The sequence below is a fragment of the Clupea harengus genome, chromosome 2 (genome assembly GCF_900700415.2).
Source record: "Clupea harengus chromosome 2, Ch_v2.0.2, whole genome shotgun sequence".
Taxonomy (NCBI): Eukaryota; Metazoa; Chordata; class Actinopteri; order Clupeiformes; family Clupeidae; genus Clupea; species Clupea harengus.
In genome coordinates, this window is record NC_045153.1 from 18,689,782 (window position 1) to 18,704,973 (window position 15,192).

The 15,192-nt window shown below is 40.4% G+C and overlaps 1 protein-coding gene across 1 annotated transcript in view; it reads left to right on the forward strand.

The window, feature by feature from the left end:
* The first annotated feature begins 5,862 nt into the window (after positions 1–5,862).
* satb2 (SATB homeobox 2) overlaps positions 5,863–15,192 on the forward strand; it is a 45,010-nt gene continuing 35,680 nt past the window's right edge. The window contains exon 1 of the mRNA XM_031585392.2: positions 5,863–6,505. The gene's annotated coding sequence lies outside the window, so the exon portion shown is untranslated. The remainder of the gene's footprint in view (positions 6,506–15,192) is intronic.

A 15,192-nucleotide genomic window follows, 5' to 3' on the forward strand; every position in this document is an offset into this window, starting at 1 on the left:
GACATCGTGTGAAAGAACGCCTGTTGTGCAGAAGTGTATGCTATTTATTTTGGTTTTTAACTTAATTTGCCATATTTTTCATTTTTTTTTTTTTTTTTTAAAAGTTCCAGACATTCGTTTCGGGTTAGTCGACTTCGTATCTAATTAGAAGTGATTCAAGCCATGTTCCATCGCTCATTTAGTTTCGTTGATTATTTAAGCAAAAGATTAACTGCTCGGGCATTGAGAAATAATTATTGACATAGCCCTAAACGATATGAGCAAAAAAGTATAATCGAAATGCATTTGTAGTCAATATGATAGCCTAATAGCGTAATGTCATAAAATAACAGTCTTTTGGTCTTGCTCCCAAGCTCGTTTAGGCTTCAGAAAAAAAGATGATCGAACATCTTCATTTAAGGAGGGATGGCTGGTAGCCTACGCTATATCGTAGTCGGTTGTAGCCTAATTACATATTTAAAAAAAACTCACAGGTCACATTTCTTATTTCGTATACGGTTGCTCTTTCTGTGAGGTCTGAGGCCTATGCCGAAGGACAATGTCATTGTCCCCAGAATTCCGCTCGTCCCTCGTCATATTGGGTTGCCCTAGATGGTCGACTTGACAGTCTCCTGCCAGTCATTCCACTTTTGGGGTTAGGTTTTTCAGTTTTTCAGGCCTCAGTGGCAGCCCCCTCAGTGATTTCAGAGATATTGTCAAGGGCTTGCAAGGACTGTCGAATAGCCAGTGCTAGACTACCGTTGAAAATGTATGATGCGTCATCCCTGGCGTGTGTGAGAAATCCAATTGTATTTAGGTTTGGAACTTTCTGATGGCTCTTACTTAGTAATTAGACCTAATGTAACACCGAGTGCAGGGTGTATCCCAAAGGAATCGTAAGAGGGAGAGTGAATAGGCCTACCTTCTGTATCTCATAAAGACTTCCATAACATGATCATGTATAGCCCTGTAGCCTAACAATGTAGAAGCTAAAATACTTTGGTTATATTTGTAATGCACTGGCAACTGTAATCACCACAAAGAACTAGAGTGTCTCAAACGATAGAAGTATTTTAATCCGTTTAGACTACTTGGCCCTGATACTGCACGCACTCAGTCTTACTTGTCTTAATTTGATTGAGATCAGTTATGATCAGTTATACTAAACTTCATGGCTTTATTCCCAAATTGCATTGATTAGGCCTACCAGTACACCTTTAGTCATATAATCATACATGTAGGCCTACTCAAATTAATAGAGGTCGCTGATATCTCCAAGAATAAAAAGCTGCAGTAAGGAATTTTGGTCTAAAATTGAAATCTAACAGGCATGCAACACCTTGCAAACACCACCAACAAGCCCGTTGGCACTGACAGAGCTTGCTAACATGCTAACTATTATATTTTGGTGATATAGTTGGCAATGGGCTGTGAAGGCTTTTCTTTCAATTTCACCTGGTGTTCCGGCCTGGAACACAGAACTCTACATAGTGCATATCCTGGCGTGTGCAAACGACACGTCTATATCTGTCCTTCACATGACCATATACCATCAAAATGAATTTGTATGTGATACTAAAACTAGTTTCCTGATAAAAGCATACATCAAAAAGCGGCAAATTGTTACACAGTGTTGATTTAAGCTATTTAAAATTCTTGTTCCAGAACTCCTGATTTTGACAGGCCATTCCACAAATGCCCACTAGGTTGTGCTGTTCATTCGTGTAGTGTAATTTCTCACTCAATCTGCCTGCCTGTCTGTTGTGTGGTCTACATTTACAGGAGAAGTGTGACATACGATACAAATTTGTGCGACACACGCTACAAATTTTAGGCATAGGTTGCAGAGGTTGCTCAGCATGCGGAGTGCACGATTACACTCCGAACCAACGACGCAGGCTGTGGCAAACAATGTTTTGATTTGGGAAAGGGAAGGTTTCCATGCCACACCTTTTCGGTACAAATAATGGGTTTAGGTGGTCACCCAAAGGCATTCGCTTACAGAAAGGAAAGAAGGACACCAGATGTCGGCTATTTTCTATTAAATTCCATCCTCCCCACAGCTATCCCCCCCCCCCCATGCAGTTGTGTAGACATCCAACTATCAGCTTTCCTTTTAATATTCAGCCATTTGGTTTCCAGGTGAAAATAAACAGGAGAGTTTAGCTATCATTTATATTTTTTGGAGTGGAAGAACAGTTAATCAGGAATTCAAACTGTTTTACCTGGTTATAACTGTGCGAGGAAGTCCTCGCAGTTTGTTTTCCCCCGCGTGTCATTACATTCTTAGCTGCGGATCATTTAATGAGTTTCAGGCATGTTCATATCCTATTTACCTTGAGCTGTTTGTATACCGTGTTGTAATCTGCCACATAATTATTGTCATGTTTTACAAAAGCTGTGGGGACATTTCGTCATTTGAATTATTCACTATCCTTGAATTGTTTTCCTTGCTTTGGATGTATTGAGTGGATTAATTTTTTATTTTTTTCACGGCGCTCTCAAGTTGCGCCCTTGTTGTGTGCCCAAATGCTGGATATTTTTGCTTCTCCCTGTTTTGACTTTAAGTATTGTGCTAATTTTAGATTCCCAGTTACCCAAGAAATGGAAAATAGAGTGCGCCCCTGAGATACAAGGGCACTGGGGCCCTCAAACTGGAGCTCAATAATTCAGGAGTGCCCGAACCACCAAGGAATGGTCTCATATGTTGCAATACGAAAAAATCCTACGTTTTCACAGATGCACTTGTGTAGGTTTTAATAAAACGTCAGAGATCTGTACTAATTGATGTAACTGAATAAAACAATCAAGTTAAAATGATAATAACATATTCATTATTATCTGCTATAATGATTTAGTAGCTAAAGTAGATATCACTCATTTTTAATAATAATAGGTCGTCATAGCCCTTTCTCAAGTTAATCGGTGCTGTTTTTTTTAGACTTTTCTCAACTTGCTGAGGTTAACGGCGATGATCAATTTCTGTGAATGTTACAAAAACACAACCATATTCTGAATCTCTAGGAATAGCTCAATCTTTCCACATATTCCAGGGGATGTCCTCTCAACATTTGCCTCTTACTGGTCTGGGATGATGTGTAGGTTAGAACATAGCTATAGTGCTAATAAAACGCTAAACTACATGTGATTGGATACCAGCCTTAATGTGTGCTAATTCTGGTCATTATTTACTTATTATCGAAATTAAATACAACATTTGTAAATGGTAACAAGTATTTCATTTTAAAACACAATCAAAATTAATTAAATTAGAGGTGGATAATGATAAAAAATACTTTTCCTTTTATTAATAGAATAAACACTAATGGGCTAATATAACAACAAAAACAACAAATAATAATAATAACGACAACATCATCAATAATAATAATAAGAACACTAATAATAATACGAATTCTAATACTAATAAAACAAATATGAGAGTGCGAAACGTATTACTTGGTTATAGCATGTGCATGAATTCACATGGGACAATAGACAAAAATGGTTACTATGTGTGGAAATGCAATTACGATTTCTTACAGACATGTAACAGATAACAGATGCTTTTAGAAAAATGCCATTGCGGGAAGTGAATAATAACTAATTGCAAGCAATGCTTTCCTCTCACCATGACCAACAAACATATCGGTTTTAACGGCTTCTTTGGTGTATAAAATGAGTGCAGCGTTTTTAAAGGGGATACATTTTAGCTTCAGTAAAAGTCTTAGTTGGTGTTACAAATTATACGTCAGAGATTCACACTGGCCACAGTCTGAACTTCGGGAGCAGTCCAAACGCTTAAATGGTGCCATGGCACAGACATGTATGAGCTAAATGTAACATTTGGATATTTTGCACCTTAAAAATATACCACTGGAAATCAAAGCTGTCATTTACAGCGATAAGTGCAATCTTAATCCATTGCCATAATTTTTCTCTCTCTTTCTTTCTCTCTCTCTCTCTCTCTCTCTCACACACACACACACGCGGGCGCGCGCGTGCGCACGCACGCACGCACATACACACACACACTCCCACGACACACACTCTAGCATACGTTTACCATACGTTTACAATATATTCATGTGGAACAAGCGTAGCCTAATATCACATTCATCATTGGGGATGATAACCTAATGAATATCACAGTCTTTCCAACATTTACCTTGGAATAGTATATTTATATTAGCCTGTGAATAGGGTTAACAGAATCATATGATGCTTCATCATTGCCATCATCTTCATACCACTACCATTGTCATCCTCATCCTTATATCTCTGTAATGGACCTGTACTAAAGAATGAGCTGGGCACCTATACAAGACTTCATTATATTACTCCGTGCCGCCGACTCGGTAACCCGACTGTCAAGGAAGAGCTGTCAAGTGCTCTGGCTTTGGTTCCATTAGTGAACATTCTTCAGCCACTAACAGGTAAGATGTGCGCTCTTTTGCGGTAACCTGTTTTAGATATGAATACGTTTAAATGTGAATGAGGATGTGGCGATATCATAAAGCCTCCTAGCAAGTTGGGTAGCCTACCTTTGTTTTTGATGTGATAAGATTTACCACAAATCGTTTGGAACCGGTCGTCAAAATCTGGTACAATTTGTCTAGCTTTTGGGGAAACGCCCCTGATCCATTAGCCTACACCATTAAAATCTTCTTTCTATTATTCATTTTGAAAGTTTAGCAGGTCTTTTTCGATGACATTCAGATATTGAGTTATTGCACAAAGCTGTGCCACACACCTTATAGATCCACAAACTTTGTCAATCTTTTGACATCTAAACTGACATCTAAACACAAAGGCTATACCGCCTGATGCTTTCACACTCTGTGAATGGAACTGGAATGGGAATGGTGAAGCATAGCATTCCAGACCTCAGCGCACCTGCCAGCAAATGACCCCATGGTTGTCCATACATACTCATTTGGGCGCACAACATCTTTAGTCTGTCGCCTTAGACTTTTCCCTCAGTGAATCTCGTTTAGGTCACATTTGATTAAATTCAAGTGATGACCATATGTTTACACGTATGGAACCTCCTTATATGCAACCTCCTCATATATGGTTCTGTGATGGGTGCTCAATTGAAAAACCATGTACATGATTCATGTTATTTTGCAAACAATGGCCCTTAAAGATTTGTAGTTTTTCATCAACCACCGTCAGTATAAGGTGAGGACCTTGTTTGGCCGGCTTGGGGATAGTACAACGCACAGCATTAAAAAAATTCAGACTGGGGAGATTTCCTGAGGGTTTCACCCAAGCGCCAACAACAGCGGCGTGGGAATTCCGGTTCAAGTCGATCTTATAATTAATTAAAATTACATCTGTTTATCAAGAATGTAGTTTATTATTAACTGATTTCACCAGACAGCGCACTTGTATTGTATTTACACAGGGCATCTAATAAAACTGGTAAAGGAGCAACTGAGACTGACTCCGCGGTTTATTAGTCATTAACATGACTGTGTAAGTTATCAAAGTTGGACTTGGACATGAAGCTTCCAGAGTGATCCATTTTCATACGAATTTATGACTGCATTATTACTCACATCAAGATTTGCTATAGGACACATTTTTATGAGGGCATTTATTCCTCACATTTCTTTTTACTTTTCGTTCCTTTCTTGCGAAGACTACATCATTGTCCTGTCCACAATTTACCAAAATGACAGTGAGTCGTGGAGAACCGCACAGTAACGGGGAAAAGGTAGCTTATTCACGACCAACATGGTCAGAGGCTGATCTGCAAGGTACTTGAAAAAGACAATATTCAGATAACAAACGATCTTGTTTGACGCCCCCGCCTTCCCTCTCACGTATCCACGCGCGCTTCCCGCCCCCTTCCCTTGCCTCTCGCGCCCTCTCTCGTGAGTTCTCTGTCAGTCAGCTCTCCTATGGCAGGGAAACGATTGAAAGTGACACGGAATGATGGTTCTGTTCGAGACGATATATTTTAGATGTTAGCGAGGCAAACTGTATATTCATTACATGTGTTACCACAACAATTTTTGTCTTCTTTCAGCTTGGTGCTTTGGCTGCTCGGTCATCGGTGGACAGTTTCGCGTATCTGATCCTTTATCCTTGTTCCATTTGGTGACGATTCGAGTGCAACCCGGAGGACACTGAGCTTTGATCAAACGGACTAGTTAAATGCTACAGTACTGCGGAGAAAGGACAGAGTAAACCACCGGCTTCATGCGTGGCTGCTGAAGACGTGTGCCTCGCGAGAAAGTCTTGCTTCGCGCGCTCTCTCTTTCTCTCTCTTCTTTTCACCACCCTCAGATATTATCAAAGACACATGCAGTCTGTCCTCTGCTATCTCCTTTCTCTTGGACACGCTCTCTCTCCCACGCTCCTTCACAGCGCCTAGTTCATAGAAGTGTCAAGCGTCAAAGTCAGCCGATCTGAGCCTGCCGCGGAGCAGCAAGAAACCCAGCCCTGGATTCAATACTTTTGATCAATGGACAGAGTCCTCTCAACGGCCAGTCGAGGTACAGGCACGCCGTAAACAGTAAGTTCCCTCAAGTTTCTATTCGTCTCCCCCACGTCTGCGTGGCTAAAGATATTTCTTTAAAGTCTTCCATCATGGGATGTGGAAGCACAAGCCTTTTCCGACTGCAAGGCGCACACTTGAACATGTTCAAACTGTGCGTTTCTTAGGCTGTGCGGTCCGGTCCGGTAGCATATAACCCAAAGCCACAAAATTCAGGAATGCTATCGATAAATCATGTGTCGAAGTCAGTTCACTAGGGTGGAATGTATGGAGCTTGCAATTCAGAAAGTGTGTGGCAATTAGATACATTTATAAAATCCCACATCAAAAACAACATAGGCAGCAAATAGATTAAACTATTTCAGCGGAGTATTTGTTGTGAAAATGTGTATGAGTGTTTGTGCGAGACAACGGTAAACATGCTTGTAGACATATCGTCTGATTAATACAACAAATACCAACAAATGATTTACATTAATTCTTCTTTCTAGCTAATTATCGCGTCACAAATATTTAAACCTAACTGCAGTAAGCTATAGCTTAACTGCTTACACCAGAGAAGTTTCATCAGATCTCAAACTTTAATCGTAGAGAAGCTTGTTAAATTCAAATGCATGACAAAAGGATAAAATATTATAATTATTATTTCCTATTATTATTATCATTATTATTAACAATATTATTACCGTGTCATTAATAATAATATAATTATATAAGTATAATTAGGATTTGTGACCAGCTAAATTATTATTCCATTACAGTAGTTATTATTGTTTTTACAACTATTTGTATTGTTATTACTATGGTTGTTGTTTTTGGTGTTGTGTTTATGAAACTTATTTTAGTAAATTACATACGTGCTTGCCCCTTTCGGCAGCTATGATGGAAGAAATGCTAATTGTAAACTCCAAAAGTCAGCACCCGCTGCCACACAGTTGTAGCATAAAAGGAGGTTGTGGATGAACTCATTTACTTTTTGTTTTTAAAATACAGGCCTAGCTCATAGAAAGCGATGAGGACAACAGGCTGTTGTTGATTTCACGACTCATAAGGCAGCGCAGAACTGATGTTTTGTGGCCTAATAAAGCATACTATACTAGGCCCATGTAAAGCTTCAGGTGATGCGTGATTTTGATGTCTATGAGACTATTACTGGACGCCCTTAATACTGCCGTTTGCTGTGATTGTTTTCGGTATATAGACCTACATATAAAAGGGTAGCCTGCTGACCGTTACTGACAGGAGAAATCTCGCTTGATAATAGATTATTTAGTTAATTGTTTCTCATTATTAGATGCAGTAACGCAAAGTAACATATAACATTTCGGGCTCTGAAGGATATGGATTTTGTCTGTTGCCTCTGTCAGTGTTTCTCAGGTCGCACTGGTGATAGGCCTCCTTGTTTACTTTTTAAGTTCGCAGGACCTGAGAGGTGACCTGAGAGGTGGGCACTCCTGTATCTCTCTTCCTTTCCACACCATCTTTTATTTCTAGCTGTCTTTTTAGTCGCCTTAAAGGCTGTCATGCTACTTTCACTTGGTTTAAGCGCTCAATTTCACTAGGATCACCATTCGTCTCTCTCTCTCTCCCCCTATCTCTCTCTCTCTCTCTCTCTCTCTCGGTATGTGAGTATCTTTGCGTTAATGTATGTGCATATGTCTGTGTTCCCAGGAAAACTTTAATGACTGTAACCTATTAGCGTTTTGGGTTTATTTATTGCCCCGGCCTCTGCATGTCACTGATTTCCAAGAGATTAAACCCTCCACCTTTTCATTATGTTGCAACACCTGGGGTCGGGAAGAGTGAATGTTACATGACATTGTCCTGTTGTCCGCACTAGCCTATTCAATCTGTTTTCTTTCCAATCAATTATTGATGCATATTTCCAAAGCGGCAGAGGACGAGTTAGGATTTAACACCTCAGTCATGTTTTTATAGCCATAAATGGGTTTAAATTCAACTACACTCCTGTTAGTGTACTGCAAGACACATATGTTCTGATGTTTGGTTAGTTAAAAGCCTGGACTGGTTGAAAGCAGTGAAAATTATTTTCTTTATGAAACAATAGCCCTGGTACAGTTGTAACTTTTTGCTTTTTTGTACTTTTTGTCTTGTTGCAAAATCGGCATTAGTGACCCCTAACATATGCAACACATATCTTTCGTCTCTATATTTACTTTACTAATTCAAGCATGTGCCTTACCTTTCTCTATTTTGAATCTAAATGCACTGATGCCTTGGGGACAGTTGTAACCTGTCGGGGACAGTTGTAACAGTGGCCGAGGACAATTGTATCATGCCAGTTTGAAGGGGTAAAGTAAAATTTACGACAAAAGCCATTCATTATTGAAACCAAAATAGTTGTGAATAAGGTTTTTTTCTGTAAGTTGTAGTCTTTACAGCTTTTATTTTCATTTTCAAATACCAGTGAGATACCAAGGGTGTCACATTTTTGCAAAAGTGGCTAGCCTATTTGACTTGCTAGCTACGCTTGCTGGTTGCAATCGATTGTAATGCGTTTTACAATTATACCCCGCAGACTTCTACTAATATTTGATGTGATAATTATAATATAACACATTGTACGCAGCTAATAATTATCTTACCATCTAGTTCAGAAAATCACTGATCTCAACCACCTGTTACTTGTGTTCCTGTCAAAACGCATCGATTGTGCAGTCAAAATCTTGCGCGAAACTTAAAAGTTACACATTCCCCCCCGCAAAACGACCTCTGTCTATAATTTTTGACAGAGATTGAGAAACAAGCTGAAATTACCATACTGATGCCATCAGGCATGTTGTCTGTGAGTTTCATCGCATTACTTTTGACACGAGCTGAGAAATTAAGCAAGTTACAACTGTCCCCTTGTTACAACTGTACCTCTCCCCTGCCCTGATAATTAGTACTCAAATGACAGTCTCTCTTGCCACACTTATTCAGATCCTGTTTGGGTATGTGAATGTACTTTACAATAAATTCTATTGTAGTCAACGCCCATAACTATTTATGTGTCTATCTAGGTGAGACTGTATTTCAATGTATTACATAAATGGATCGTTTAGCACTAGTTCCGTGAAAATATTGCATGAAAAGAAAAATGTGTGACTTTAAGAAGTCCGTCGTTTCAACCATTTTCTGTGTAACAACGTGCGTGATAGGTCCACAAATCTGTGCTGTGACTATGTCTGAAGTTAACTGACAAAACATCGGAGTCATATTCAGAAGGGAAAGATTCCCGTGGCAGTGAGACCCTCCCCACACAGAGAAAGTCAATAAAAGAATGACGGTGGGCAGTGAAAGAGTGCATCATTATGCATGAGTCCTACATTATTCTGTCTGCTTTGGACTCGGTGAAAAATCACTGCCACCTGAGCCATTTTGACATTTGCAGAAGATCACTTGTTCATTGCAGGCCGTGGCTGACTGCTGAAGGACATATCAAATCAATATTTGCATATCATATCATATTTGTTTTACTTGCATTTTTTACCGACTTGGTGTCAGCAAAATTGTCGTGGGTTAGTGTTGTATGTAGAACTGGGGATGTGTGTGTTTTTTAAAGTAAATGAGAAAATGACTGAAGTCATGACGTACCCCACAGCAGAGAGTTAAGATTAACCAAAGGAAAACACGACCCTACCATTGTCAAAAGTAATACCGAGGGCAGAAGATGTAGCGGTGGACCGGACCGGTTTCTTCTTATAAGTATCTAAACTCCCAAGTAAATACGTAAATTAAAAAAGGAAAAACATATGTCCTATGCACATGATTTGGTATTATGTTACATGTGAGATTTTTCCCTTTTAGTTCAGGCTTCAGTTTGTGTATACAATAAACGTTTACAGAAGTAAATTGCATTTGAGTCGCTATAGCAAAAGTGTTCTTGAAAAAAGGATGCTGGTTGTTTTGTTGCCATCACAGAGTGGATTGAGATTCTTTTTTATTCTTCTAAAATATGTCATCATGATGGACTTTAAAGTCACATTAATGTACCCATTATTCATTTGTGTAGGCTTGGCACCAGTTTATTTAACGCGTTCTGCCAAGCTGAAAGTAAAACGAATTCGTTTCAGCAGAAAGAGAGAGAGAGGGAGAGAGAGAGAAAGAGACAGAGAAAGAGAGAGAGAATCTGCTTCTAGTAACATTCGACTTCACATTTAGATTTGGCATCCTGGTGCGTCTTCTCGGGATTTCTGTGGAATTGATCTTGCGCTCACAGGAGCATAACAAAATAGATAAAATCCCGTCATTATTCACGGTGCTTTTTTCAGCTACTCGCATTTCGACAGGCATTCCCGTGAATAAACCGTGAGCTCTTCTGGAAGTCTGTATTTAACTGTCGTTGACCCAAAGTTAACCAGACTGTCTCCGCAAAAGTTGCTACACCGCTGTATTCAATTATCTCGGATATCTCAGGCCATGTTGAGTCGGTCTGAAAAGCCGAGGGAACGGTTCAGTTCTACACTCAGAGCTGCCCATGGTTTGGCACCTACATCACACTATTCGCACAGAAAAAAAGGTTTCCTTTCAAAACGTTGCATTCATGCAGTTGAAGTTAAAAGGCATATTTTGGAAACAGTAATATTAATAAGAGCCTGCAAATTCATAAACCTTGCCAGGCTCTTAGAGACTGAAGTCATTTTTACAAGTTTGGAAATATCTCAGTGTATCTATATAAACTGTAAACTCTCTAAACTATCATTATTTCCCCCCATTGTCATTGTGTTTCTCCTGAAACGATTTTAATGATGAATCCTCAGGAGGCATTATCCACAATTTAGGCCAAAGATCAACAGGGGTTTCAAAAATTTGTTTATGTCCTACTCCTTCCAGTAATTACTCTCCTCCTCCTCCCTCCCCCTCTCTTCATTTCTTTCTCTCTGCTCTAGGACCACTGTTACTCTCCCCCTGTGTGTTTTCCTGCTCTCCCTCTCTTCCTTGCTTTCTCCTGAGAATAGACCTATCGCTGCCCTGAGATTATGGGTGTGTCTGTGCCATCAAAAATTAGACAAAGTACTCTAATTAGCCTGAAGCAAAATCAATAAATACTTGATAGAATTGACTGTTATCAGAGAAGCCTTTGCTGTTGAAAAACTCCTTGAATTGTAATATACAATCTTGCTTGTTATTGATGGCTATTTTCACTATTTCTATTCAAGGTGTCATTAAAATATACCGGTTTTTTTTATATCTCCGTCTTGTAGATCATAACAAAAATTCAAGTAGCCTTCATGTAATACTGAAATCTAGGGAGAATAGGATGAAGGAGAGTGCTGTAATTGGCATCCAACTTTGGCACAGATCAGCTTCTCAATATAAAATGAGACAATAAAAAAGAAAAAAAGGACGTTTGTCTTCAGACGGATGTTTCTGTGTGTAAGGCTGAATGTTGTTTTGGCCAAGATATTTTGTCTACAAACCAAGTGTGCCTTCATTTTTATTTGCTACACACTGTTAGTCAGTGTCACTTCTCTCTCTGTATCTTCATTGATTGACTGTACGCAAGCTCAAGTTTGCAATATACTGCATTGAATTATACGTTTCTTGTTGTGGCAATGCTGTAGAGCTTGGTTAAACACATATCTGCAAAAAGAGCCCAGCATACCACACCCATGCCAAACTATTCTCCTCACTACTCCTCACAGACCACATTATCTCACAAAGACTCTGTATTTGCATAACTCTAGACGTACACTGCATGCATGTTCGTGTGTATGTTAGTGCGTGTGTGTCTGTGTCACTATGCGTTTTACGGGGCTGTTTGGTGAACTTGGCTTCCATGTGTGACAACTGGGAGAGCCATTCCTGTGAGTCAGTGTGTGGTCTTTGGGAAGTGTCAGAGCCATGAGCATGTGCTGTGGTTAGCCTGTGCGTGCGTGCGTGTGTATGTGTGTGCAAGCATGTGTGTGCTGTGTGCGTATGTTTGCGCAAATTGTATGCTTGTGTGTGTGTGTGTGTGTGTGTGTGTGTGTGTGTGTGTGTGTGTGTGTCTGTGTGTGTGATCGAGAGGCAGTGTAATAAAGTCCTGCTGTGAACTCTTTATCTTATTATCAAATGAGATGTTTATGAGTGAGCTAAACGTGTTCTCCAGAAGGCCCGGGGCCTCCTATGTCTGTCCCCACTTCGGCTTCACTGTCATTCAGGAACATTGCACACTCACATGTGCACCCTCTCTATCTTTCCCTCCCTGCTGTCTCCTCCCTTGCTCTCTCTCTCTCTCTCTCTCTCTCTCTCTCTCTCTCTCTTACTCTCACTCTCTCGCTCGCCATTTCTACCTCTTATTGATTGTACTTCGTCTATATGGCTGTCATCTATATGGAGACACACAGTGTCATTGTCCAACTCATAAAAGCAAACATGCATATTAAATATACCTACTACACGTGCGTGCACGTGTGTGTGTGTGTGTGCCATTGTACCTCTAGATGAGTGTATGTGTGTGTGTGTATTTGTCTTCCTGCCTTTAAACCCCTGTGTGTGCAAGCGTGCATGTGTACGTTGTAATATTTTCTAGAATTTAGGAAGACACAAATCTGAGAGTGATTATTTGAGGGAACGTCCCTGCGGTTGCACATCCATTAAGTGTTTCTTTGCATTTGTGTGAGTAGTGCATGTATAGGAATTAACACTCTTGGTCCTTAGCTGCTATCAGTGACTTCCCCTCCGCACACCTACCCGACAGAGTCATTGCCTGGTCCTGCGTTTAGCCTAGCCCTTAATGCCTCTGTTCATCCCCTATCAGCCTTTATTAGCCCGCGCCAGAGAGTCTCGCCTGTGTCAGTGGTTTATTAGCCCCTGTTGTAAATGAGTGTTTAACACTGCAAGGCCTGCTTTGCCCCGGCCGTTCAGCAGAGCGACCATTCTCGCTCTCATCTGCCCAGCAGCAATAAAGGCCCTAAGCATTGTCTGCAGCGCAGTTATCTCCCGTCCGGGCGTTTGCATACATTTGTGTAAGCCGAGCTAGGCCCTTTTACAGTGAAGAGGAGCAATGGAGGAGAGCAGAAGTGGAAGACAGTGTGACACCCGGACAGGATTTTTTAAACTTTAAAATATTCCCTCGGTTTGGTTTGCCTGTGTGTTCGCTTTTGCTCCTGTCGGGATTGATAGCAGTGGGTCCTTCTGTGTCTTTCTGGTACGGTTCTTTTTCAGTGTAACTCTTTTCTTCGGTGTCTTCATTATTACTCATTCCTTTACATGCTTCTATCTGTTCCTGTTCTTCTTTATAAGCTGTCATGTTCATACCGCCCTACATCTCTCTCTCTCTCTCTCTCTCTCTCTCTGTATTGTTCGCTCACTCACTTGTATGCTCTAGTATACACAAGTCCATTTCAGTATGCAGTTTACTATATGCAGCAGAACAGAGATACTTGTAGAGATACTGTATACAGCAAGATTGATAGATATATGGACGGGCAGATACACGAACATATAGATAAATAGATAACATATAGACAGCAAGATACAAGCTACTTAGACGGTAAGATACTGTGCAAGAGAAAAACGATAGCGATAGTGAGAGATTGAGAGATTGAGAGAGTAAGCTCAAACAGATCGGTTGCTCTGTGTGGCGGTGTGGTCACAGTTCTGTGGAAAGTGAATTCTCTGAGGGCTACAGGCCTGTCCCACTCCCTGGTCTGGATTAACTCATGCTACGGTAATCATAACAGTTCTTACCAAAGGGTTTGATTGTGAGGCTGCTAGTGGTACAAATCATGATGGAGTGGACCATTCTGTTTGGCTCGTGTGTGGCGCGGTATCGCTGATATTAGACAGTCTGTTCCCTGTTCTCCCGTTCGCGTTTTTCAATGCAGGATTCTTGTGTCCATGCTTTGTTGATTTTTTTTTTCTTTCTTTTATTCTGCCGTTTCATAAAGAAGGCTTTCTCAGCGTGTGTGATAAATGCTTTCATGTTGTGTGAGAGGCCGTTTGTTAGCACGTAGTGTTCTCAGGTCATTGTGTTAATGGCCTCGGCTGAGAGTCACCCAGAAGGGCGGAGGTCTCTCTGTGATTTTGATGGCAGTGTGACATAATCACGAGTGCCCTTTCATTTAGTGTTGCTCATCCTAATAGTCCTGAGTCATTTTCTCATATTGAAAGAGTTGATTGGCCGTCTTTTTATCTCACCATCTGTCTTTTTTATCTCACCCTCACTGCAATGCGTCCAATTATTGACGGTATTATCTGAAGTTGATAACCTCCACTACCTGTTTTATCTACAACGTCAAATGCATTGGTCTGATATCAAGCTGTTAAAAGGACAGCCTTTAAAGTACGACCAATAAATTTGCACAAGTCACTCGCTTTATCCAGGCTGTTGCTCAACACAATCCTTTTTCCTGGAGGCCCATCCTTGTGAAAATAAATATAAGAAGGCCAATTAGATTTCCCTGTCAATGGAAAGCCATGGGTTTGTCCCAGATGGGTTGAGTCATATGTGCATAAATAATGCATTTTTATATGCACACATATGAAAATAATATAGGAAGTGTGAATGTGTGTGCTCCCTTTAAGATGGTGGATGACGCGTCCCAAATTACAGGAAAGTCATGAAAATGAGATATCTCGACCTCAAGATGCTCTCAAGTTAAAACGATTGGTGATACAGAGCGCCAGAATGGTCCATCCAGTCCAAACCACAAGTAATGCCTTTGTAGCCATTCATAGTTTGCATGTGATGTCATTTATCCACTAATCCAGCTGGA